We start from the raw sequence: 27,101 nt of genomic DNA, 5'->3' as shown, positions 1-27,101 counted from the left end.
CTTAATCATTATCATCGCTGACGATCAGCATTGTTTTATTGAATCAATGAACTCTCTAAATTGAAAAATTATTCTTTGAATATTCAGTAGCCTGCATCACTTTAAGAGTAGTATGTGTTTTTATTTATTTTAAAATTTATATGTCTTTGTGATAAGTAAAGAAAGATACATTATCTTAAATGACAAATGTGTTCTTATTTTTTTTTTTTCGTTTTGTTTGTGTGTCGATAAGAATGCAACCCAAGTTGTCTGAATATCAAGTGAAAGCAAACATACAAATACGACGAACTGAAAAATGGACTTTTATTACAAATACCCTCTGCAGGGGCCAATAAAAATCCCTTGAATTCCGAAAGAGCTCCGAAAGGATTTACAAAAAAGATTTCACAGATACTATAAAAAATGTATCAATGTGTGTAAAGTGTATGTGTATAAATACTAAGTTTAAAATGGACATAAGTTTGCACTTACAGGATTCGTTGATAAATCATGAAATGAAAAAGTGGAGAATGAATACCAGTTGTCCATTTGGTATGCAACTACTGCAACTTTATTTGAGGCAACTCAAGCGTCCAATGTTGGAATGCATATTATATCCTTTAAATTTTGTTGTTTTCTTTTTTTTTTATATATTTTTCGTTAGAAAAGATACTTGTGTGAATCTTTTGTGCTATTATATTTGAATAGAATTCAAGTGACGAGCTATTGTTACTTGTTGCTGTATGAACATTTTTTTTGGCAACTGAATGAGTAGTTAGATTTTTTCTTTTCAGATTCGTTTTTTTTTTTTTTTTTTTTGATTAATTAAAAGCTTTTAGACCTTTGAACTTCATAATGTTTGCATGTGACTTTTGAGGGTTAATATAAATTGATGATTCTTATTAATAATTATATCTTATTTGGCGTGTGTGTGAAGATTTTGTGTGATTCAAAGTCGGCGATTTTCGCGAGAGTAAATTAATTGCATTTTAACCTTCAAATTTGAACTTTTAATGATTTAATTTTTTATTCAGAGATTTTAAATCAAGCTTTGTTCAGTGCTTTTTTTTTTTGGTTAAAAATACATTTACTTTTTTAATTTGTGGAAAAATGGTGCTGACATTCATTAAGATTTGATATTCAAATAAAAATTATTATATAAGTATAAAAATAAATGGCGAAAATTGGAGTTTGGCAAGGATATTTTTATATTCTTAGACCCGTTTGCTGAATCGAAACTTAAGCATTTAAGTTCTACATAAATCCTTATGTGACAGTTTACGCAGAGGAAAAAGAAGGGAATAAGAGTTTATGTTCAACATAAATTATTTAAGTTTCGATCCAGAAAATGGCCCTTAAAAGCCTACATATTATTTTGTGTAAATTTGACGTTCTACTAGTTAGATGTTAAAAAAATCGGACTGAGACCTGGTGAATGAAACCTTTTGTGCGCATCAATTTATTATTATTCTTAGTCGCTTATGATAATATCGCTTACGAAAAAATGCTGGTAATGTTTAGTCTAATGAATCAAAACAGTTTTTTTAAAAAATCGATTTTTGAAGGAAATTTTTGACAAAAAAAAGGTCACATCTATTCAACTTATCCATAGATTTTTAAGAAGAAAAGTTTCGTGTAATCTCTATCAGGAATCAGACAACACATGAAAAATTTAAAAGTACGATTATTCGAAATTTTTTTCTTTTTTTGGAGTAAGAAAAATTTGTTTGTCAAAAATTAAATCGATCGAATCGATTTAAAACATTAATTTTTTTTAAATGATTTGAATCACTACTGATCTTAAACATCTGTAGTGACCCAGAAAAAATATTCTAGTATTTCTTGTTTACTTATTCAGCTTTCAGGTGCGGATTCTTCTGTTCAGATTGGTCAGCTATAGCCCGAATAGAAACAACTACAAAAAACTTTGAAAATCATATCTTGAAAAACTATACACAAACATTTTCTAAAATATGAATCAAGGGGCACGGTAGTGCCCAGCCAAGTTCTCTAGCAACTTTGGCACTACACCCTTATTTACAGGAAACAACTCAGGCCGTTTTCGACCCCCCTCTAACTTCCACACCAAAGATGCTAGAAATTTCAAACTCGCTAGATTTGTTGAGCTGGTCAAAACCAAACACCTCACAAAATTTCAGCCTCCTACGATGAGTAGTTTCTGAGATATAGGGCTTCAAAAATAGCAAAAACCGTAACTGACTCACTGACTCACTGACTCACTGACTCACTGACTCACTGATTCACTGACTCACTGACAGATCATCAAAATTATGGAGAACTTCCCGATATCGTAGAAACTTGAAATTTTACACGGTGATAGGACTTGTGGTGTATACAAAGGAAAAAATCGAAAATTTGAGAATTTCAGCCAGGGGGCGTGGCATCCGCCCATTTCCGCTGAATTTTCATCAAATATTATAGAGCACTTCTGATTATCGTAGAATCTTGAAATTTGGTAGAATGGTAGAGATGGTAGTTTATACAAAGGAAAAAATTTAAAATTTGAGAATTTCAGCCAGGGGGCGTGGCAACCGCCCCCATTTTCACTGAATTTTCATCAAATATAGAGATTTTCAATTCTACAGCCATACCTTGCAAAAAGTAGTGAAATCACAACAAAAACATACTGTTAAAAAAAGAGCCAAGTTCTCCTATGTTGAAATTATGCTGGCACAAAAAGTACTGAGATGTAAAAGTGTACAAAGTTCTAAAGTTTGGGTTCAAATTCGTATCAATAAAATTTTGATTGTTTACTTGGCAATTTTTGAAATAACTTTAAAAATCGATAATTAAAAGAAAAATTGTCAAGAGAAGAATCAAAATTTTATTGATACGAATTTGAACCCAAACTTTAGAACTTTGTACACTTTTACATCTCAGTACTTTTTGTGCCAGCATAATTTCAACATAGGAGAACTTGGCTCTTTTTTTAACAGTATGTTTTTGTTGTGATTTAGTTTTTTGGGTTAAAATCTATACGAAAAAAATAACGGCGCTTGGTGTCTAAGATTATTTTATTGAAAATTAGTGTAATAAAAGAAGTGCAATAAAGCCAACATTCAAGTGTAGTTTGTGTTTGTAATAATTATAATGTCGCACATTGAGAACAAGAGTGACACTTAACAAAAAAACAAAATTTTGAGATGATGGACTTAAAAAACAACAGTGGCACTAAATAAATACATTTTTGAGTTACAACGCCATCAAGGCTCCTGTATTTAAGATAACTTGCATCTTTTGCAAAGATCGTCATTCTGATAACTCGTCTAGTATCGACAGGAGGTTCGCTTATGTCGACCGTATCCCAAAATTTTTTTTTGTTTCCCTCTCTTGTTGTCAAAAATTGCAAAAATACCTCTTTAAATATTGTTTAAATTATTGTATTTCATTTTTTTTTTATTTGAAAAAAAAAAAACAATACAATAATTTCAAAATATTAAAGAATGATGTTTTTGTAATTTTAAAAACAACTTTATATTACATATATAATTTCTTATTAAATTTTCTTTTCTTTTCAAATTAAATTAAATTATTATTCTTTTATAATTTTATATACCTAACACTGGTCAGCAAAATTTAACTTTTTTTTTGCCACAAGAACCAAAATATACTTTTCTAGTACTTTTTGGGGTGCTGAATCCGAATCTGAAGTCAGAAAAATTTGATTGGCCTCCGTTTTTGAAATATTACATTTATAAAATGTAAAAAAACGTCATTTTGGAAGTCAGAAAAATTTGATTGGCCTCCGTTTTTGAAATATTACATTTATAAAATGTAAAAAAACGTCATTTTGGAAGTCAGAAAAATTTAATTGGCCTCCGTTTTTGAAATATTACATTTATAAAATGTTAAAAAACGTCATTTTGGCTTTTTTCGAGGTTCTGTTTTTATTGCTCGAGATATCTTAAATTTCCGCTAATAAGCCAAAGAGAAACTAAACTTAATCTAAAGTTTAAGTCACTGGTGACAGAATTTTTGCCACAAGAACCAAAATATACTTTTCTGACGGTTTTTGGGGTACTGAACTCGAATCTGCAATTACAAAAATTCTATTAGCCTCCGTTTTTGAAATATAACCGTTATAAATAAAACCTTTTTTTTTTTGCATTTTATAACGGTAACTCAAGTAGCACAAAAGTCTAAAATACACCAAAATATTTGGTGTATTTTTTGCACTTTCGTGATATGCATTTTGAATATAAAAAATACACTATTTTCTCGTATATAATAAACTCCGGTGGTTAAAAAAATATACCGATTTTGGTGTATAAATGGCGCTAGTGGTATATTAAATGATCTGGTTTTTGGTGAAAATTATCCCTTTGAAATTGAAGAATACACAATAAATCTACGGATAAAATACACCATTTAAATTATTCTGATTTAAAATTTGAACCAAAGTTTATTTTTTACCTCAAACAGTGTGATGAATTCTAATTCACACCATTTGTTATGAAATAAATGTAAATGAATTTTTATTCACTTTCATAATATTGCCATAAGAAACTAATGGTTAAATATGAATTTGTTTGCCTAATTTTAAAACGAAACACATTCTGTCTACTAATTTTACATACTACCCCCTCTAAAAATCGAGCGCCTCAAAAATATCAGTGAATTAATGATTTTTTTGTTCGATTTTAAAAATCAGTTTTTCAAAAATTTTATTTTTTTTGTTGTTTTTACATTTTTTTTAGAAGAGTTCTTTTATAATATAATAAACCGCATAGAAAAAACCAAATTGCGGGATAATTAGGTCGATAAATATACTATTATAGAAAACTAATTAATTGCTGTCTACTTTTTTTAAATGGCGGCCATTGAAAAATATGTCGTCTCCTACTTATGCATTCTGGTGAATTTTATGTCCACAGGGTGTGCTTTCTACACCAAAGAGAGTTTACAAAATGTACCGTTTTGGTTGATTTCAGAATCGAATAATTTTATACACCATTAATGGTATATTATAAAAACAACTGAATATCGGTGTATTTTTTGCACGGAATCTTAAAAAAATGTTGAAATTTTTTACAGAAAAGACAGTGGTATAATTTTTATACCACTAATTTTGAGAAATACACCATATTTTTTCAATTTCCTCAATTTTACACCAAAATTAATGAATTTACACCAATTTATACACCAGTGTGCTACTTGAGAATATTTCAAAAAACGAAGGCTAATAGAATTTTTCTGATTGCGGATTCGAGTTCAGCAACCCAAAAACCTTCAGAAAAATATATTTTGGTTCTTGTGGCAAAAAAAGTTTAATTTGGTTGGCCAGTGTTGTTTCTGATTCAAAGACCGCTGTTTAAATTTTAAATATCTTGGGCAGTAAAAGAAATATCGGAAAGATTTATACATTTTTGGAAAGAATAAAACCAGTTCTTATAGGCACCGTTACAAATTTATTCATAATGAACTACCAAAATGAGGTTTTTTTTTGACATTTTCTAACGATAATATTTCATAAACGGAGGCCAATAACAATTTTCTGACTTTAGATTCGAGATCAGCAAAAAAAAACTACTACTAAGAAAAGTATATTTTGGTTGTTGTGGCAAAAACCTTGTTGACCAGTGTAATTATTACTTATATTTTGTTTTTTTGTATATATTTTAAGAAAAGTTACCAAAAATTCAATTAAAATATATGTAAATTTTACTTCTCAAATCTTTTTTCATTCAAAATTGTTTAGATATAAAAAAAAGTTTTGTAATAACAATACAAAATACAAAAACTTTTTAAACTCTCTTCTAAACTATGCTGCACCCCATAATAATGTTATTAGCTTCAAAAATTTCTAATCTATTTTTAAGTATAACTCTTCAACTCAAATAGCTTCAAAGCTAAAAATCTCATTTAAAATTATTTTCATTTAAATACCAGCAAATAATTAATTGCATTAATTTTATTCTAAAAATAACAAAAAACAATTATAAAAACTTTTTTTTTTATGCGGTCAAACCGAAGTCTTGCATTTCTTGATGTTTTCTTAATTCAAATGAATTTGCTCGTAAATAAAACTTTTAATAGGAAACCCCCAACTAAGATTGTGTTTTATGACTAATTGCTAGGTAATTATTCAAAAAAAAAAAAGTAAAAAGAGTTATTACTTTTTACTCGCACAACAGGTAGGTTGAGTTGAGGTTGATTGCGCTGGCTTTATAAATAAGCAACAAACTGGAAAAAAGGTATTTTCCTTACAAATTAATAGGGTTATAGGATGTTGGAATGTTTAAAACAAGTTCATCTTGGTAGTTTTTAACCTTTATGTATAGACATTGAGTGTCGAATACATCTTCGTCATTGAATATACTTCAGTCCTTATGAAAAAGTATTACCCCATATTTTCTGCCACATAGATTTCATAATTTTTTGAAACAGGGGTGCTATTTCCCTTGGACTATCATAAAAATAACGAAAAAGATGTAAATTTAAGTTAACACTCAACATCTAAAAGCATCTTTAACTCCCCCACAACATGTTATAAAATTCAATTATACCTCCCTACTTACTTTTTTTTGAAAAATTAACACAAACGAAACATGATCCACCATGTGGAGTGTGTTGAGTATAAGTGTCAATAAACTGACAGATTTATATACTTCAATTCTCACCTCACTTTTTGAAAATGTGAATTCGCCCTGCAATCTTTTTTTTTAGCAAACATCGTTATGCAATAAAATTCTGATGCTGATGCCGATGTGATGTCAGAAATTGTGGCTGACTGATAATTGTGTATAGAGATGAACGTTGCCCTTGACGTAAGAAGCAAAATGTCGCGATTTGTTGACATATCTGTCAACAATGGAGGGTTATCTGGCTGACACAGAAGACTTAAAAGTGCTAGTATATTTTCATGGATGGTTGAGTTGGAATTGGAATAATAATTGTGTTTGTATATTATTCTCGATGGTTTTGGTGAAACCAATTCAAAATTTGTTGTCTTTTATTCACAATTCATTGTTAATAAAATGATAAGACTGTATTATTTACATATTTGTAAATATTTACATTTGATTTTGAAGAATAAATAGCACGTGGTTAATGTGTGGTTAATATATTACTGAAATGGATAAAGAAGTCAGAATGAATAGTCAAAATTCATATAATGTCTGAGAGATAAAGTTTTTTTTTTTTGTCACGATAAATAATGAGTTAGTTAACCTAATTATGTAGTTTTGATTGATTGATTTTTTTTTTTTAATAAACGTTTTTGCATGTATTCAACTATGGATATAAATTTATTTGATAGAGCGGAAAAATTAACTATTCACTGACAAATTGGTCAAGTGCTCATGGTTCAAATTTAAAAACTTAAAACGAATTAAAAAAGACAGTCAGTGTTATTTGTGTAAATCAATACGACAAAAATCAAAGTCAAACGATGAATCACCAACAAATACAAACCAAAAATAATACCTCGCAACCTTTTTCAAAGTTTGTGGGCAAAAAATAGTCAGATTAAAATTTTGAATATTTCATGGGTTAGGTGCGACTCCTTGATGCGACAGATCAAATCATACACCGAAAAAAAAATTTGATTATAACATCTATCAAATTAACATTTTTAAGTGACAAAAGTAATGAAAATTTCACTTTGACAATTAAAATATCATTTTGACATTTTTTTAAAGTTTAAGTTGATAGTGGGCAGGTTCAGAAACGTTAGGCACTAAATATTTAGGTAATTTCTCGGTCTCTGATTAATCAGCTGTCAAAAAAAAATCCTTCCAATTTAGGTAATTTTATTGGAAAGCTAACTGGAAAGTTAGGCAAGAAATTTTTCCCTAAAAATTTATTAAAGTTTTTTTTGTCAACATTACAGCAGATTGTTTTTAATTAAAGAATTAATTTTGCAAAATAAAATTTATTTGGGTGAAAAACGATTAAAAAGTGCAATATCGGTTATATTCATTACAGTTAAGTGAAATTTAGTGTCTTACCCATGCGACCGGTAAAATTCTTGAATAAATTTCGAAATTTGACACTAGCATCATATCCAAACTAATTTAGTCAATTTACTCAAATTTCCGTTCAGTAAATGACGTTGCCTAAATATCTAGCCCCTAATATTTCCTGAACGTGCCCAGTGAAAATTTCGCTTTGACAATCAAAATATCAATGTTGACTAGATTTTACGTTTTATTTTATTATAATGAAACCTATTTCTTTCTTTTTCTTTTTTATTATTTTAATTATTTTAAGTATTTTCTTTCTTTTTTCAAAACATTACTGAAAGTGAATATTCTTTACAAAATAGTGGTGATATTATTTTTTCTATTATAGGTACGGTGACCATCCGTCCCGGTTTACCCGGGACAGTCCCGTATTTCTACAGCTTGTCCCGGGTTTTTATTTAGTAAAACCGGGACGCATAAGTGTCCCGTATTTTGTTATTTGTCCCGTGATTGTCACGTATTTGCAAATTCTCTGATTTTTGTACCTATTCAAAATTTTAAATAGCTATTTTGTACGGAAAACAAGAAAACAGTGGTTAAAAACTAAAAGTTTTTCTAATTTTTCGGATAAAATCATTAAGCCTAACACGCTGCTGAAGCAAAACGAAAATTTTTCTAACTCTCCAATATCAAAAAAAACTCTTTTGGATCAGAAAAATTTACCAGGACAATTAAATGTGAGTGACAAACGATTGAATATAAAATAGTTTAAGAAATTCAATATTAAAATAAGGAAACATTATGAAAAATCATTTTAAAAAAATTCAATTTTTTTATTTTGAAAAATCATTTTTTTTCAAAAATATCCAATGAATTTTTATCTGTCCCGGGTTTCGCTTCTAGAAATATGGTCACCGTAATTATAGGTGATATAATTGGTTTGTTATTTTCTTCCAAACTATGTGAAGTAAAATCTTATTGCCGATTAAATTTTCTCTGTAAATCATACATTTTACTTCGAAAAAACACAAAGTATACATTAAGAATTTTTTATTTAATATTTTTCAACAGTTTGGAATGAGAAATTGATATAAAAAAATGATAATAAAATATCAATAAAAATTTCCAAAATGTGACATTTAAATATCATCCTGATAATAAAAATATCGTTTTAACATTTTAAATATCATAAAACACATTTTATAGAGCATTTTTGGCTGATATTTAAAAAATTTTAATTTGATATTTAAAAAATGTTAAATTGATATTGTTTTTTTTTTCGGTGTACTAAACAAAATTCTCAAAATTTTGTTTAGTAAAATGTTTCGAATTTGTTGATGTGTTCTTTTTGGAATCCGCACTCTAAGGAATTGTGCTTCAAATTTTAAGTTGAATATTCTTTGCACAGGCATGTAAGAAATATATATTTCTATACAAAAAAAAAATGTTACGTATACGCCGCCATGACCCATGTTTGCTATAAAAGATGTATGAATTTAAGAGAACCGTGCAAAGGGAAAATACGTCAAGTTGTTTTTTTTTTTTTTAAGTTTGTTAATAATTCTTTGCCGCCGGGTACAAAGGCATTAAGTCATAAATAATAGTTTGCCAGAAAATGCGATTAAAGTTTAGCTTATGTATGAAAATCGATGAATTTTTGAGTTATCAATCAGAAGATGCCTACAGAACCTGACCAACCACCCTAACCCAATAATAGGAAGAATCATGAACCAGCCAATCCCATTTTAAGAAATTCGAAATTGTTTTTAGATTTGCAGTATTTTTTCCAAAAATTTATCTGTGCTTTACTTTACAAATCATGTAAAAAATTCAGAAAATTTAAGTATTACACTGGTCTACAAAATCTAATTTTTTTTTTGGTGCGGGCACTTAAATATACTTTTCTATAGGTTTTTGATGTGCTGAACTCGAATCTGTAGTCAGAAATATCCTATCAGCTCACGTTTTTGAAATGTTACCGTTTGAAAGTTAAAAAAATCGTGATTTGACTTATTTTGAAGTTAATAAGATTTTCCCCACATGACCCAAAATATACTTTTCTGAAGGTTTCCGCTGTGCTGAATTCGAATCTGAAAATATCAAAAATATCCTAGCAGTTCACGTTTTAGAAATATTTTTGTTAGAAAATGCAAAAAAACGTTTTTTTACTACTTTTGGTGTTATGCCTTAATTTGAAGAAATTTTTTTTTAAATATAAATCATAACGGTTTCTATAAGAACTATTTTTCTTCTTTCAAGACCCGTTTAAATTTTCGCAATATCTTTTTTATTGCGCGAGATATCCTACAATGAAGTAGGTGTGTATGGCTTAATTTATCAAAAAAGGAGATGAAAATGTGACACATTATAATAAGCCATAAAACTGACGATATCTCGAATAATAAAAAAGATATCGAAAAGATTTAAAAAATTCTTGAAAGAAAATAGTTCTTACAGAAACCGTAATAAATTGTAGGTATTTAAAAAAAATTTCTGCACATAAAAGCATAACCTCAAAAGTAGTAATTTTTGCAACTTCTAACGGGAGCTGATAGGATGTTTTTGACTTCAGATTCGAGTTCAGCACACCAAAAACCTTTAGAAAAGTATATCTTTGTCTCGGCACCAAGAACGTTGTTGACTTGTGTTATCAAAATAGCGCCAGTATTTCTTCAGATTGTTTATTTATTCATTGAATGTTTGCCATTCCAATTAACCTTCTATTTAGATAACAAAAGAATTTTTTCAAGATTTTCAGCTCGAACAATATTATATCTATCAATGAAATGAATGAAACTGTAAAAAAAAAAACACTTAAAACTAAAAAAGAAACCGACAGATGGTGTATCCAATTGTATTTATTAAACAAATATTTACATTTTATACATATAGTTTCTAACTGTCATGTTATATGACATACTTCAAGAGATTCAAAAAGCCCACTTAAATGATAACAATTTGTGACAGTGAGCGAGGGGGAGATGCTGTCTCAAGTGCTCCAAATTTTGTATAAAGAATTAAGTAAACAACAATTTTCAATTTGGTGACAAATTTTTAAATCCTTATCAATTAAAGACTCAACATTTTAAGATTAATAAATACAAACAAAGAATGATAAAAGAAATTTGGTCAATTTGTTTGTTCATATGTCTGCATGTAATATTTTGTACACAAAAGGTAAATATAAAAACATTTGGAAGGTTTTACTATAAATACATTTTTAACTAAGTTTTTCAAAAGCTATTCCTTGCTGATCTGTTTTATTTATTTCATAATTAATAAAGGATTGGCAAAATAGACATACGAGCTTCTACAATTTGATCTAGATAATCAAAAAGATTCTCTCTTACCATCATTTTTTCTCCCATGACTATGTAATCACTTGTTATAAGATCCACCCATGCGATGAATTTCATTCAATTCAAAATTTTATTTTATGACTGAGACTAGAATATGAATGAATGGATGAAGAAAAATTAATGTGAGATAAACGAAACACCTTTTTTTATAAGTAACGGAAATTTACCTCCCACTGGTAATTTCAATCATAAAAGATATCAGTCTCAGAGAACTGAATTAGTCTGATATATCAGACAAAAGCAAATAATACAATTTTGCACAATCTAGCATTGAATCGTATCCATCTCCATACAACAGTTCTCATTCAAGATAGCAAAAAAAAAGTTATGCAATTATAATAGATAGCACTATAGCTACTGTAGACTTTAATATCACTTAAGTTCAATTGCAAATTATTCTGATATAACAATTTTTTTTTGTTATTTTTTGTATTTTATTAGTCTACTTAAGTGCAATACACTTATTGAGTAATTTGATGATAAAATAATATCTTATATTTTTCCTTGCGACATAAGTAGATACTAAAAATACATTTTGCAAGTAATGCAAAAAATATACTATTTTCAGATTTTGATCAAATATTATAAATAACTATTCTAGAAGAAAGTTATTATGTTATATGTACTTGTTGACTGAATGAGCTAAGATTCTAAAGGAGTAGCATTTATTTAGCATAACTTTTTTTTGCTATCTTGCTTCTAAAAACGTTGAAATAAAAGTTATGTATGCTCGTCGATATTATTAAAAAGAAAATAGTAAAATTGATCTAAAAACTCACATAAAAGAGCAATTTCTTATTTTAATAACTATTCACATATTTCAATACAAAATTACTGAAACGATACTTTAAAGATCTTAAGAGTTGTTGTAAAAATTAGAATTAATTTTTTTTGTACCAAAAAATATCATATACCTACCGATTTGGTAAAGTTTGATTATTGCAAAAATGGTTCCTCCAACAATCTTGTTAAGAAAATAGAATTTAAGTTTTGGAAATGATTTTTTTTTTTGATTTTCCCCCAATTCGATTTGAACAATTTGTTTTATGCAAAAGCATATCATTTCAATATAAATCAAAATAAGACTTAAAAAAATTAATTTTTGGATTTAAAAAAAAAAAATTCATTGTTTTTTTTAATCAAATTTTAAAAATGAGACATTGAATTTTCTTAAAATTTTGGTTTTCGAATGGGAGACCAATTTTATTTTAATTTTTTTTTTTTAATATTAAAAAAAACATTTTTTTTTTTAAACGTCTCTAACAATTTTGAAAATATTTTTTTTTTTAAATCCATCTTAATAAAGGAAATTAAATTGCATTATTGTTTCGGAGATCAATTTGATTAAAAATAATGTTATTTGCTTTGAAGAAACAGTATAGAAGAAATAGTATAGAAACAGTAGCTTAGAGTGTTAAGATTTTTTATGTTAAAATTTATAAAAGAAAAATTCTTTTTTTTTTTTTCAAATAAAATAAAAAAAAACCACAACATTTAATATTGTATTGCGTTTTAATATATTTTGGCCAACAAACGAGGTAATTTCATCTCTTATATATTAAAGAATTTTAAGAAAAATGAATTTTAAAATCGTTAGAACCGTTTAATTAAAAATAATTAAATTAATTTATTAAAATTTCCAAACATTTTTTAACAAAACAAATTTGGTATGCAATTCAAAAGAAATAATTTAAAAACACACAAAAACTAAGTTTCAAACAATTTCATTTTCAAAAAAAATAAATACAACATTTTTCAAATGTATAATTTATGAAATTTAAAAAGAAAATCTATAAATTTACTGTTGAAAAAATTTTCAAAGAAGTCATTTTAGATTTGAAAAGTCAATATATATTTTCAAAACGAGTGTATGATTTTGCTTAAAATTTTATATTCTTGTGTTGATCAATAAGTATTTTTTTTTTCAGAATAAAATACATTTTTTTCGGGAAATTTTTTAAAATTTGTAAACTGTACAAAATATTTTTTTCTTAAGAAAACAAATCCATGCTTAAAAATATTCATTGTAATACAAGAAATCAAAATTTCATAGGTACTAAGTTTGTAGGTTAACACAATTTTAAAAAGTGTTTTCGTAGTTTTAAAAACCTCAATTTCAGGTGCCTTAGGCTTTAGAATTAAAATCGTATAAAGAGCAGGATCTCATCAAAAATTGATCTTGAATATTTCATGCTGTGTTAATTTTCTATATTTCAAGTCTTCCCATCGATTAAAAAATATATTTTGTACATGTCAAAATTTAACCCTCTACTGCATACGAAGCCAAATATGGTTTTGTCTGTTTGTATGCACTTTTCTCTTCTCTGTCACAAAAAATGGTAAAGATTAAATACAATCCTCTTCTTTGTGTTTCTGAGAACCCATAGAGATAGTTTTTTCGTGTGTCCGCAACAAAATAAAGGTGTATTTTATGATCACAGGTGAGTCGATCAGTCGTGTGCATTGAAATCGAAAGTGTAGAATATATTCATACTTTAAGTGTTAATTACTGCGTTTGTTTGGTAAGAAAAGTGGAATTAAAAATTTATTTTTGATCGATTGTCTTAGTATGTATGCTATGAACCAATTTTTATTGAAAAAAAATTATTGGCCTGGTCTTGAGAGGGCAAAAAGTACAGAAGCCATATTTGGCTTCGTATGCACTAAGGGGTTTTATTTTTTTGTTGAAAAATGTTGTTCCTTTACATTTTTATTTTGCTTGGAAGCTATGTTTTACTTCAGAAATGGAGCCCCTTCACTTTTAGAGATATTTTTTTTATGTTAACCCCATTTCCAGGGGCGTAACCACAAAAAATTAAGGGGGAGGGAGGCTCACCTATAATATTTTTCAATCATTTTATTACTTTTAAGTTTTTTTAAGATCTAGGAGTGGGTGAAAATGTTGGAGCAAGACTTACTTTGACAGTGGAAAGAATGTGAATCAGAAAAAATATATATAACGGAAAAAACAAATTGCTTTTCTCGGTTCCATGGCTTAAAATGAGCCAAATTTGAATTAATTCTTAACCTTTTGTAATGCAATGTATTAATTTTACTTTATTTTGTTTTTAAATGATAAATATTTATCTCTTGATATTTTTAATTTTATTCTTTACATAATCTGAATAAATAGAATTAGTAAAAATTTCTTACCCCTTAATGCATACGAAGCCAAATTTGGCTTATAAACAAATTTTTTTAAACAAATTAATTTAAACAAATTTTTTTAATGAAAACCATTTTGAAACAACCAAAAGAACCCATGTCAAGCATTTTTCATGCAGTAGAGGGTTAAAAACAATTTCGCGCAAAATTTGAAATTTTTTTTCTTTTTGAAACACTGTCATTTTTTTAAATCAAATTTTGTTTTTCTTCGATTGAAGGAAAAATTAATAAAAAAAATTTAATTAAAACTTTGTTTAAATTGAGCTACGCAGGTTGCTAAGTACGTACAAGTAGTAAGACAGAAATAAAAAAAAAAATAGGTTATCCCTTATCCGGGACTCGGGAGATACCGGTAATACCTAATGATTATTTATTAAAACAAAATTCATCAAACGATAAACCTTATCCCAAAAATTAACACTGAGCAACAAATTCGTTAAAGACTATATTGCAAATATTTATTAGGTATTTTATTGATCGTATGCTACTGCTTCATTCATACACACAACACACATACATATAAATTCAGTTAAAAAAATCTCCTAAGAACTCATTTTATTTATAAATGATACACTTTTTATTGAGTTAGGTTAAGTTTTTCGGAGAAAGATAATGAATTTGCAAGAACTTTACCAATTTTACAAAAGGGTAAATTTCAAAAATTGCAAAATTTAATTTTAAGTTCCAGTTTAAAAAAAAAAAAAAAACAGGAGATGATCTTAACTTTAACTGTCTTTCATATATTCACTGATTCATCAATCTGTCTCTCTAGTCTATTTAAATTTTTTTTAATTAATAAATTCCTATTTCTACTGACATACCAAAATAACGACTCAAATGACAGGAAGCTGATAAAATTCCAAAACTGAATTATATCCTCGGACGAAATCCACAAAATGCACAATATTTGTTGTTTATTTTTTTCTTGTTATTCAAATAAATCTATATTATTAAATTTATTTTGAAGTATCTACAACACAATCAATGTGAAGTTAAAATGAGAGAACCGAGTGAAACACCAGCAAAACAATGACCAAACATCTCAAATCACGATTAATAATAATAATTAACACTTCCTCCCTCTGCTGGCGACAAGACACGACACCGACCAAAGACGACGATGACAACGACGACACGCGGTAACGATTCAAAGTGATCTTTCACTTAAATTCAAATTCACACTGAAAATTATGTGACCGTTGTTGCGCCGACAACTTAAAGTGCGATCAACATCACTATTTTTTCTAAACAAACTAAGTTGCAAAAAAAAAAATGACAATAACTTCACACACCGCTGGATTTAATGTTTAGAAAAAAAATTTATTTTTTTTTCTTTCTTCAATTATAGTTTACAACAAATAAAATTATAAACATAATTGTGGCGGTTAAATTAGATTTATTGATGGCACCTCAGACACGCATTATCTCGGACCCCGTCACGGAAGTTCAATAGTAGAATGAGACTGGTAAAAAACCACAGGACCAGAGATCAAGTTCCACCTTGACGAAACGACACAACTTATCTGACTGACTGATCTCTGGGCTGCTGATCGTGGTGATACTATACAAGTCCGTCGAATCAACTGATAAGATTGCCAAGACTGAATATAATTCATTCAATATTTGAAAATGAGAGACGAGAATAAGCTCGGACTGGAATCTGGAAATCCAGAGAAATGAATTTCAATTTGGTTTTGAATTTTTTTTTTTTTCTCTCTCTTGCTTTCGATTTGGACAAAACAAGTGCGGCGAATAAATTGTTGTTATCAAACTAAATAACATTACGAATTGGAACAGCTGAAGGCTGATAGCTATCTTCTGCTGTGCTACATACGAAATAGTAAACGTCACTTCTTAATATCGATCTAACGAGGAAAGAACGAGTCATGCCTCATATTTTAATGTGTGAGTGTGATAACAATTTACAATTGAAAAAAAAGATAGCCGGTAAGAGATAATGGAAGCAGTGCTGTCGTCTTCCACAAAAGTAGTAACTTTTCAATAATAAATAATGTAGGTATATTTCCATTTTTTCAATCAACTAGTGACGTAAGAAAAAAATCACCCATTCCACAAATCAATGCATCAGTACTTCCATTATAATTATTTGACATAGCGTATCTTTAATTTAAATCAATTTAACACCTTCCTTTTAACAAAGTTTATATTATTTACTGTGTGTTCCTGTTCCCATTGTGACAGTGATAAGTGTATCCAAGCTGTTGTTAAATATGTCGAGTGATTAAAATCTTTAATACTATCTATATTTATGTATGTTTATCGATTTGTACAAAAAAAAAAAAGGTGTAAAAGCAGGCTACCTTATTTTGTATTTGAATATAGTATAAAAAATGCCCCCATGGGTGACACCCAATACCATAGTTTCACGGTTTGTTGAATTTTTGTTACTGCGTTCCACATGAGTTCCCTACAATTGTGCTATACTAATGACCGATTGATAATGAAATACAAAAAAAAAAAAAAAAAAAAAGGGTAGATAAATTATTAGCTGTTGGAATATAGAACACATCTTGTTTACTTTTATTGGCACATTTATTCATTATTTTGCTTTAGATTTTTTGTTGTGTTGTTGTTAATATTTTTACTTATGAAATACATAGGTAGGTAGTACCTACAAGTAAAATAGTACGGAAAATCAATAAAAAAAATTTGTACCCTCATGAAACTTGACAAAAAGTTTGCTTTTGGAATAAGAACCAAAGATCAAAAGAATCATTCAAAAAATATTGTTTTTTTTCGCGGAAAAGCGTAAGTAAGTGAAGGTCAGCAAAACAGTAAAAAAATGTTTTTAGGTTATTTTTTGATTACTACATAACAATAAAGCCAATACAATTGCTCTAAGAAAAGTTATTCCCGATTAAACGCAAGGGTGTCTGCTTTTTGACTTCTAGGTAAATATTACCGAAACCCATGTGAAAAACATGATACACTGATGAAATTCGGTATAAAAGTTGAAGATAAAACAGGGACAAAGAATCCATAAAAAGTCTAAAATACCTTTGAGAGTTATATTTTTTTTAAAGAAAGTGTCTATAGGAAAACAGTTTGCACATGGGTTGTCTATCGACATCCTATCAAGGCATAGGGTATGCCACGCTTTATAGTTCATTTTGTGAGTATTTGCTTCGACTACCCCAGCCTGCTTATATGGTCTTAGCTCTTAGGTCTTAGGCTTAAAAAAAAAATTAATTTAAAAATTAAAATACATCTAATAGAGGAATTTTAGAAATTTCAAATTTTTGTAGGGTAAACAGAGGTGAATTTATAAAAAGTTTAAACGATATCTTCCAAACAAAAAGTGACAGAAAAAAAGATTGATGTTGGGATCCATAAATATTGTATATATGTACGTGAAAGTCACATATGTTAACAAAAAATGTGAAAAATTTACAACTCGAGATATGGACGTTTCAAAGTCAAAACCGTGAAATTCGATGTTTGAGAAATAATTCGCCTCAAATCAGCATGAAAGGTATTTAAAATAGTTTTTATGTTATTAGAGAGCTGAAATAAAATATGTAACTTGACATGTGCCTGACAAATGTTTGACTTAATTTAGTTTTTTGGCCCCTGTGTGTTTTTTTTAGAAAAATTACAGATTTTTACATTTCATTACACTATAATTTCTATCTTCGTGACCTTTTTCAATATTTCATTACACTGTTCAACAAAAAAAAAAAAAACAAAATTTGAAAATATTTCTCTCGTGACCATATTTAAATTTTTAAAATTTGTTTTTTTTTTCCTACATTTTCTTCAATTAGTCCGGTCAAATTAGACTAAAATAAGGGGGTGAGGTTACATAAATTCCCAGCAAGCTGAAAATTGGTAGGATTGTTGGAAATACCATCATAAATAAAATTTAAAAAGTCCTCATCGATCCGAGTTGTGGAAAAAAATTTACGGGGGGTCAAAGGTAAAAAAAATGGGTTTTTCACGATTTTTAGCAAAACGAAAAGTCTTATCAAAAAATTTTCAACGCGAAAATTGTAGACCAGCTTATTATCTATAAAAAGTGTCATGACACTTTTTTTCCTCAGACCCACCGTTTTTGAGATATAACGATTCAAAAAGTTGAAGTTGAGTTGTAATCGTCATAATTATGCACACGTTTCCACGACACCTTTGAGGTAGTGTACCTAGCGCGTTTTTTTTAATGTGGTTTCCCCGGTAGGCTTATTCCACGGATTTATTGGGGTTCATACAAAAAAAAAAAAAAATAGGTAGATTTATCCATCTGTGTCATAGTTCTCTTCCTCTTCAACTTCTTCTTGTTCTTGGTCCTGGATGCAAGTTAATAATGACACATCGCTTGTCTCCTCGTTGGTGTCAAATGAATCCTCAATTGTTGGTGATTCAACATTGGAGCACGACCGGTCTTGACAATTTGTGCATGCTACAGAACAAAACATTCCAACTTTTTTGCAACCACATTTAGCACTACATCCCTTTTTACAGTTGCAAAAAATTGTGTTCAGCTTTTTTTCCGGTGCAGGTGGGAATAATGTTGGAACAGGTTCTAGTGCATTGTTGACCAACTTCCAACCCCAGTCTTTTGGGTCTAGCTGATAACCAAGCCACACCTGAACTTGGTAATATACCCGAAAAAGATGTTGTTTTTGGAGGAAAGTTCGTAAAAACTAAATCGCGTATAAGCCTAATCGCGAATTAGCCTAATCGCGAATAAGCCTAATCGCGTATGAGCCTAATCGCGTATGTGGGGTCTTAGTGTATTTTTACTTGTCTTACATCTTCAGTGGTGTAAAACCGTGATGCACTTATACATTTCTATTCTAAACAAAAATTCCCGAGGAAATAGTTTCGGAAGAAGTGCTCCCAATCTTAACCATGGGGGAACAAAATTCAAGCTTAAAGAGACTGAGATCTCGGGAAGTTTTCAGTTGGGATCCCTTCTCCAGAAAACATATCCCCCGGATTCTTGTTTAGAATAGACCTGATTATGACGATTACAACTCAAAATTTTTGAATCGTTATATCTCAAAAACGGTGGGTCTGAGCAAAAAAAGTGTCATGACACTTTTTATAGATAATAAGCTGGTCTACAATTTTCGCATTGAAAATTTTTTGATAATACTTACCGTTTTGGTGAAAATCGAGAAAAAATCGTTTTTTTGACCTTTGACCCCGAGTAATTTTTTTTCCAGGTCTCGGATCGATGAGGACTTTTTAGGTTTTATTTATGATGGTGTTTCCAACAATCCTACCAAATTTCAGCTTGCTGGGAATTTGTGTAACCTCACCCCTTTTTTTGAGTCTTATTTGACCAGACTCATGGTACCGATAACTTCCTTATAACTCTAGGTATGACAAACCTTTTACCATTTTGAAATTCCTCTTAGTTGAGAGTATTTTTAAAAAAGGTGGCCACCTAGGTTCCTTTGATTTATTTTGTACCACAGTAGTTTAAAATTTTTCATAAAATACTTTTTTTTCATTTTGCTCGAAAAACAGACTTCAAATTTTTTTTAAGAAAAATGTGCAATAGCTATGAAGTTTTTAAACTTAATATGTACTCAGCCAATTATTTTAAAAAATTATAAAAAAAAGAAATAAATAAAATTCATTCATTTGTGGTTGTAGTGAACGAAAACACAAGATGATAAAATTTAAAATACACTGAACGAAAAAAAGTCAATATTTTATGAACTGGTTGCGATAGCACTTTTTTATATCTGTTTTTGGAACAGTCATAAGTGTAGCTATCAGCCATTTTAGGGTTGTCCATTCCCTATCGGACACCCTGTTTATATTCAGACCTATTCTAAACAAAAATTCCCAGGGAAATTGTTTCGGGAGAATGGCTCCCAATCGGAAAAATGGAGAAAATTTCCTTTTTTTTTTTTGCTTTCTCCATATTCTTAACCATTGAAGAACGAAATTCAAGCTAAAAGATAGTAAAATTTCAGGAACTTTTCTGTTGGGAGTTTTTTTTCAAAATATGCCTGATTATGACGATTACAACTCAACTTCAACTTTTTGAATCGTTATATCTCAAAAACGGTGGGTCTGAGGAAAAAAAGTGTCATGACACTTTTTATAGATAATAAGCTGGTCTACAATTTTCGCGTTGAAAATTTTTTGATAAGACTTTTCGTTTTGCTAAAAATCGTGAAAAACCCATTTTTTTGACCTTTGACCCCCCGTAAATTTTTTTCCACAACTCGGATCGATGAGGACTTTTTAAATTTTATTTATGATGGTATTTCCAACAATCCTACCAATTTTCAGCTTGCTGGGAATTTATGTAACCTCAAATGTCTAATTTGACCGGACTAAATTGATATAATCAATTTTAAGCATACTTTTGAAATAAAAAATTTTAATTTTAGTAGCTTTTTAAAACAATATTAAGTTATATCTAATCAAAAAACCGTAGATTATGAAAAAAAAATGTCTTTTTGTTCGTGGGCATAGTAGTTTTTGTGAAATGCTTTAATGCATGAAGGCAGGGTTGTGAAAAATTATTTTTTAATGCATTTGTTTTCCATTAAAAATTAAAAAAATTAATTCATCGCAAATAAAAAATGTTTGCATTAAAAAAATAATATTTATTGCAATTGGAAAAAATTGCATTAAAAAAAGGTTACTTTAACTGAAAAATATTTGCATTGAAAAAAAAAAATTTTTTTTGCAACTGAAAAAAATTTCCATTACAAATATTTTTTATTGCAAATAAAATTATTTTTCATAAAAAAAAAATATTGCAAGTAAAAAGTTTTCTGCATTGAAAAAAATCAATCTAAAATATTTGCATTAAATTTTTTTTTAATATTCGTAGAATTTCTAACAATTTTGACTATAGCCAAAGTTGTAAGAAACTCGGCAAATATTAAAAAAATGCAGAAAATTTCTTACTTGCAGTAAAAGTTTTTTTTTTAATGTAAAATAATTTTATTTAAATTCAATTTCAATTTATTTTCAATGCAAATATTTTTCAGTTGCAATAACATTTTTCAATGCAAATTTTTTTTTATTTGCAGTAAATATTTTTTTTAATGCAAATATTTTTCAGTGGCATTAAAAATTTTTTTTTAATACAATTTTTTTTTCTGTTGCGATAAATATTTTTATTGGGATCGGGTCAAAATTCTGGCTTCAAAATTCTGCTTTTCAAAATTCTGCTTTTTTAACGAAAATTCTGTTTTTCAAAATTCTGCTTTTTTTCTATTCTACTTTTCATAATTCTGCTTTTTAAAATTCTGCTTTTCAAAATTCTGCCAGTATTATACTTAAACAAAAAAATTCTGCCAATTCTGTTTTTTTTTTTTATAGCATATACGCTGACTAAAGAAAAATACACCTCATTAATGTAATTCAACATTAAAGTGAATCTTCTTCGTTGGCTATAGGTCTTGATTTGAGTCTATCTTTTCTTTTTTGTCGACGTTTCACGTGTGCTTACACGCTTCTTCAGGACTAAGAAAAATAATTCTATAAAGCTCTAAAAACGTATAGAATAAATACTTATCTTGAATCCTCTAATGATCCCCAATTGATTGCAGTTGATTAAAGTTTAGGTTTTTTTATCAAGCTTATATATTTTGAAAATCAATAAAAAATGTCTTGAAAAAGACGTTTTTAATTATCAAAATTTCAAAACATAAAAACTAAAGCGTGTAAGCACACGTGAAACGTCGACAAAGAAGAAAAGATAGACTCAAATCAAGACCTATAGCCAACGAAGAAGATTCACTTTATTTAAAAAGAAAGGTCACGGAATAATTAAGTATTTGTAATTCAACATTGGTACTTTCCTAAATTTTTTTGTTTAAGTGTCGCAAATATTTTTTTAAGTGCATAAACTGACTTTCTTTCAAATAAAATCTATAACTTATTGGAACCGATGATGTTTGATACAAAATATTCCTTTTCTTATTCAAACAAAAATGTTTAGTATTAAAAACCTTTTCTCAATATTTTCAATTTTTTTCATTTATAAAACAAAAATTAATATGCATTCAAAGAATGACAAACTATGTAGGTAAGTAATCACATAAGCAGAACATTTTTCCAGAAGATGATTTTACAGAATTTTGCAAAAAATTAAAAAAGGGTTTGGAAAATGTTAAAAAGCGCGCGCTTTTTAACATTTTCCAAACCCTTTTTTAATTTTTTGCAGAATTTTGAAAAACAGAATTTTGAAAAGCAGAATTTTGAAAAACAGAATTTTGAAAAACAGAATTTTGAAAAGCAGAATTTTGAAAGCAGAATTTTGTAAAGCAGAATTTTGACAAAAGAATTTTGACCCCCGCAGAATTTTGACCCCAACCCATTTTTATTTAATGGATATTTTTTTTATTTCCAATAAATTTTTTTTTTTTCAATTAATATTTTTTAACCCTGCCAATAAAAAAGTGCCAACCATTGTACCCGTTACTACTCTTCGATTAACACTATATGCTCGTAATTTAAATTCAAACTGTATTTATTTAAAACGGATTTCGCTAATAATACTAATAAACTAATTAAATTAAATTTATTTCAAATATATCTCTAAATGAGAAAAACAAAGTGGAATTTATCAGTTAAGTATTAAAATTAAGTGGAAACTAATTAAGAGATAGAAGTTCAACAAACTGCTAAAATATCTCTTAAAAACATTAGCCCACGCACATTTTGATTATGATAATTAGAATATGACATTGAAAACTCAAAAGCATTTCAAATTTCATAATCATCCTAATATAAATGCTTATTAATAAATGTAAGTACCTATATCTTTCTACATATATCCTCTGTCTATTTTGTGTATATAGTCCTCGTTTTATCGTAATGAAGATTAATCAAAATATAATTACCTACAACACTGATTTGCTTTTTCCATAAATAAATTATTGCGATATTTTAGGCAAAAAAAAAAAAAAAAATTGGAATATAAAATTAGCTAAAGCTATGTTGAATTTATATTTAATAAATAATCTGATTACAAAATATTAAGCTCGGCGGCGCGTGGCGCTATGAAAGTATCAAAATTTGTGTCAAAAAATGTTTCCTTTCTTTGTATTATGATGACTATAAAATATAAAATATGCGCCAAAACACAAATTCTAACCATCATTTAGTATTCAGATTAGCTATGGCTCGTGTTAAACCAAGCGTTCAGTACTTAGTTTTTGATAATTATTTTGATATACTTATACAACCTCTACTATTTATTTTTTTTTTTTTTTATATATTGTTTTAATTTAAAACTCCATGTTGGTGTCGCTCATAATAATTATTTAAATGAAAATCATTCACACATAATATAATTCAATTAAAATCCTTTCAAAATTTAAATTATCCTCAACCTCTATTATAATGCAAGTGCGATGGTGGTGGACTCACTACTCGATTGTATACTCTCGAAAAAGAGTCGAGGAGAGAGAGAGCATCAATATCAACAAATTGGCGGCCAATTATATTCCAATTAAAACATGCTCCACGCGTTTTGTTCGCATACATTTTATTAATCATATGCAACACACAAAACATATCCACGCGGAATATTCAATGAATATGGATTGTGTCCCTTTGGTGGCGTTTACTATGTATATTTTGTAATTCAACTCATTCTGATTCCTACGATGCACATTGTTGTATTTTCATATTCTATAAATTTTACATGCATATACTCTTTGTATCATAGGTATAGGAATTGCAAAATATACAATATGAATTGTCCTGAAAAATCACAAACAATGCCTGGGAAAATTTTTTTTAAGTGAAATATTTTTCTGGCAATTATGGTAACTCAAAGTAGAATTTTTTAATTAAAAATCCAAGGATGATTGATTCCAAATTCTTGAAAATTGTCCAATGAATGAAAAAAAAAAAAAAAAAACATAGAACATGTTGCGTATTTTGCCCTAATGAAATTACAATTTTGTCTCAATTTATTCCGTCTCATACTACCGTACAACATTTGACCATTATCCTCTTTAGTCTTTCATCAACAATCTAAAAAATATTAAGTTATGCTTCTACAAAAGTCAGAGATACAAATTTTAAAAAAAGTACACTATGGCGTATGCGTACTTTTTTGTTTTGTTGATTTTTTCAACGATTTAATTTAATGTACTTTAATTTTATTTCAATTTTTTAAACTTTATGTCAAATTAAATTTTAAATATTATGGTTAGAAAATTAATTACTTCACTTTCAATCGTCAAAGTAGAGACATTAAAAATTTCTGATTTGAATTTTGAGAAATATGATTGATTAGTTTTTGTTTCAATAGCTCATATTTTACCTTGAGTTGCAAGTGTTCCAATGCTTATGATGCTTAGATCCAAATTAATATTTAATATTATTTTTTATTTCCGTAAAGAAAAATTAAAAGTTTTTGATTTAGAAGAAATTTTTATAATAATAATCTATAACAAAAATTTGAGAACAAAAACTTAATATATAAAAAAAGATAAAAAACAGCAAGTAAAAATTAAAGTTAAATTTATTAGAGATTCCGCATTCAAAGGGACAATTCCATTTGTTACTGGTGGCGGCAACACATTCCCCCCGTGAATGCTCTGCTTCACTTTCAGTCTCTATCGGCAGCCGGAACAGTTTTTGTATCAGACGTTCCCAGATTATGAACGGCACTTTTTTCTCTCTTGGTTTCAACTTCCAATCGGACTAAACCATCAGCCCCGGCGAATGTCTCAATCACTCTAGCTGTCTTCCAGAAAGTTGGAGGAACATTCTCTTCACGGATAATTATTAAATCGCCTGTTTTCAAATTTGGTTGTGGCTGTCGCCACTTCGTCCGTTGATGCAATTGATGCAGATAATCTTGGGCCCATGCCTTCCAAAATACTTGGGTCATTTTTTGAATTCTCTGTGGTGATTTTAAACGATTGTCCGGGATTTCCGAAACGTTCGCTCAAAAAGGCTATATGATCGGTTCTCCAATAAGAAAATGTGCTGGAGTAAGGAAAGACAAATCCTCTGGATCTTCTGTGAGGGCCGAAAGTGGTCGAGAATTCATTACAGCACTTGTTTGGGCCAAAACTGTTTGAAATTCGCTGCTCGTTAATTTGTGCGGACCAATCACTCTTCGGAGATGGTATTTCATAGACTTCACACAAGCTTCCCAAAGCCCGCCCTGATGCGGTGCAGCTGGTGTGATAAATCGCTGCACCTTCGAAGTTCATACCATTGTCACTCCACAAACGTAAGCAAGCACCTCGAATGCTTGTGAATCTTAAAAAAGCCTGGATGAAATCTGCTGTTGCTAGACTTTCAACTAATTCCAAATGGACACCCTTAGTAACCATGCAAACAAATACTGCGATGTACTTCTTTTCGATAATGTTGCAACGACCTCCACGTGCTTTTAGCAAGTATGGCCCAGCATAATCAACTCCGGTGTGACTAAAAGGTCTACATGGTGTCACTCGATCTGTAGGAAGTTCACTCATCAGAATCTGCGCCTAGCAAAGGCCATAGTTTCGTTAGGCCCGCCATGTAGAAACCTTTCATGAGATTAATATCTTCACATCGCTCATGTTCAACTGTGCGGATTCGTGCTACTTCAATTTCTTCAGTTTCCCAAAATCGCATTACCATTTGATCCAATTGTGGCTCATTTGTCACCGTTACACCAATTACATTGGTTAAGTCACCAAATGAACTTGATCCTCCACCGTACATCAAGCATCAACCAGCATAAAGTTGAAGGTTGAAATGCAATTCCTTGTGGACTTACAATACTACCATTACGTATCACTGCAGCCCATACACCCGCACCAAGCAAAATGTCGATTGTAGAAGGTACACATGCACCAGGATCAGCCAAATTCGGCAATACTTCTGAAGGAATAACAGTTTCTGGAATCTGTTGATCTGGCAACCACAGCTTTGACAAGTTTGGCCCAACTATCAAATCAATAGTTTGTATTGATGTACAACTCATTCTAGACAGCAGCTGACATGTTAGTTTCCTTGAATGAGACTTCTCAGGTGCATCACCAATTCCATGGATTCGAATGCTGCATTCCTGTGTTGGCCATTTAAGTGAACGAACGGCATTGTCACTTATAAAATTAATTTGAGCTCCAGTATCATACAATGCACGCAAAGGTTTATAAACCTGGCCGTTTAGCTCGATACGGCAAGTAATGCAGACGATATTTTTTCTCCCTTATTATTTATTTCTGGTGACTTAATGGACTTACCGAAGTGAATATGTCTTGAAGTTTGCTAATTGCTAATTTTTATCATGAAGTGACGTGACATTCTCACCAGAGATTCTCTTGTTATCAACATCTCCCTGTAAAACCATAAGTGTCTCAACAGGGGAGCCAATGTTCAAGTTCTTTGGGCACAATACGCTGTTATGCTTAACTTTACACCTTGGGCAAGGTTTTTCTGGGCATTTTAGTGAATAATGTCTTGCACTGAAACAATTTATACAACGCCGGTGTTTTGTAGTGTATTTTAATCTGTCAGCCATAGACAAACCTTTAAACTTGGCACAGTGATATGGCCAATGGCGTTGACCTATACAAAGGTCGCAATTCGGAAGAGGCTCTTTGCTTCTCACAGTTATTCGAGATTGATTATATTCATCACTTTCATAATGCCTATCACTCTTCGACGGTGCGCAATAACTAGAACCTGTTTCCGACAACTGAGACAATAGACTTGCTCG

General features: G+C 29.3%; 2 protein-coding genes across 7 annotated transcripts in view; one reads left to right on the top strand and one right to left on the bottom strand.

The window, feature by feature from the left end:
- The window catches only part of LOC129910387 (axotactin), a 127,949-nt gene extending 111,958 nt beyond the window's left edge, over positions 1–15,991 (bottom strand). For all 5 annotated transcript variants that reach the window (XM_055987756.1, XM_055987761.1, XM_055987759.1 and 2 more), the window contains exon 1: positions 15,250–15,991. The gene's annotated coding sequence lies outside the window, so the exon portion shown is untranslated. The remainder of the gene's footprint in view (positions 1–15,249) is intronic.
- LOC129910386 (probable serine/threonine-protein kinase DDB_G0282963) overlaps positions 1–27,101 on the top strand; it is a 364,973-nt gene that overhangs the window by 33,519 nt on the left and 304,353 nt on the right. The gene's annotated exons all lie outside the window — the stretch shown is intronic.

This window comes from Episyrphus balteatus, chromosome 2 (genome assembly GCF_945859705.1).
Source record: "Episyrphus balteatus chromosome 2, idEpiBalt1.1, whole genome shotgun sequence".
In the NCBI taxonomy this organism is placed as follows: domain Eukaryota; kingdom Metazoa; phylum Arthropoda; class Insecta; order Diptera; family Syrphidae; genus Episyrphus; species Episyrphus balteatus.
This window is presented reverse-complemented; position numbering and strand designations above follow the sequence as displayed.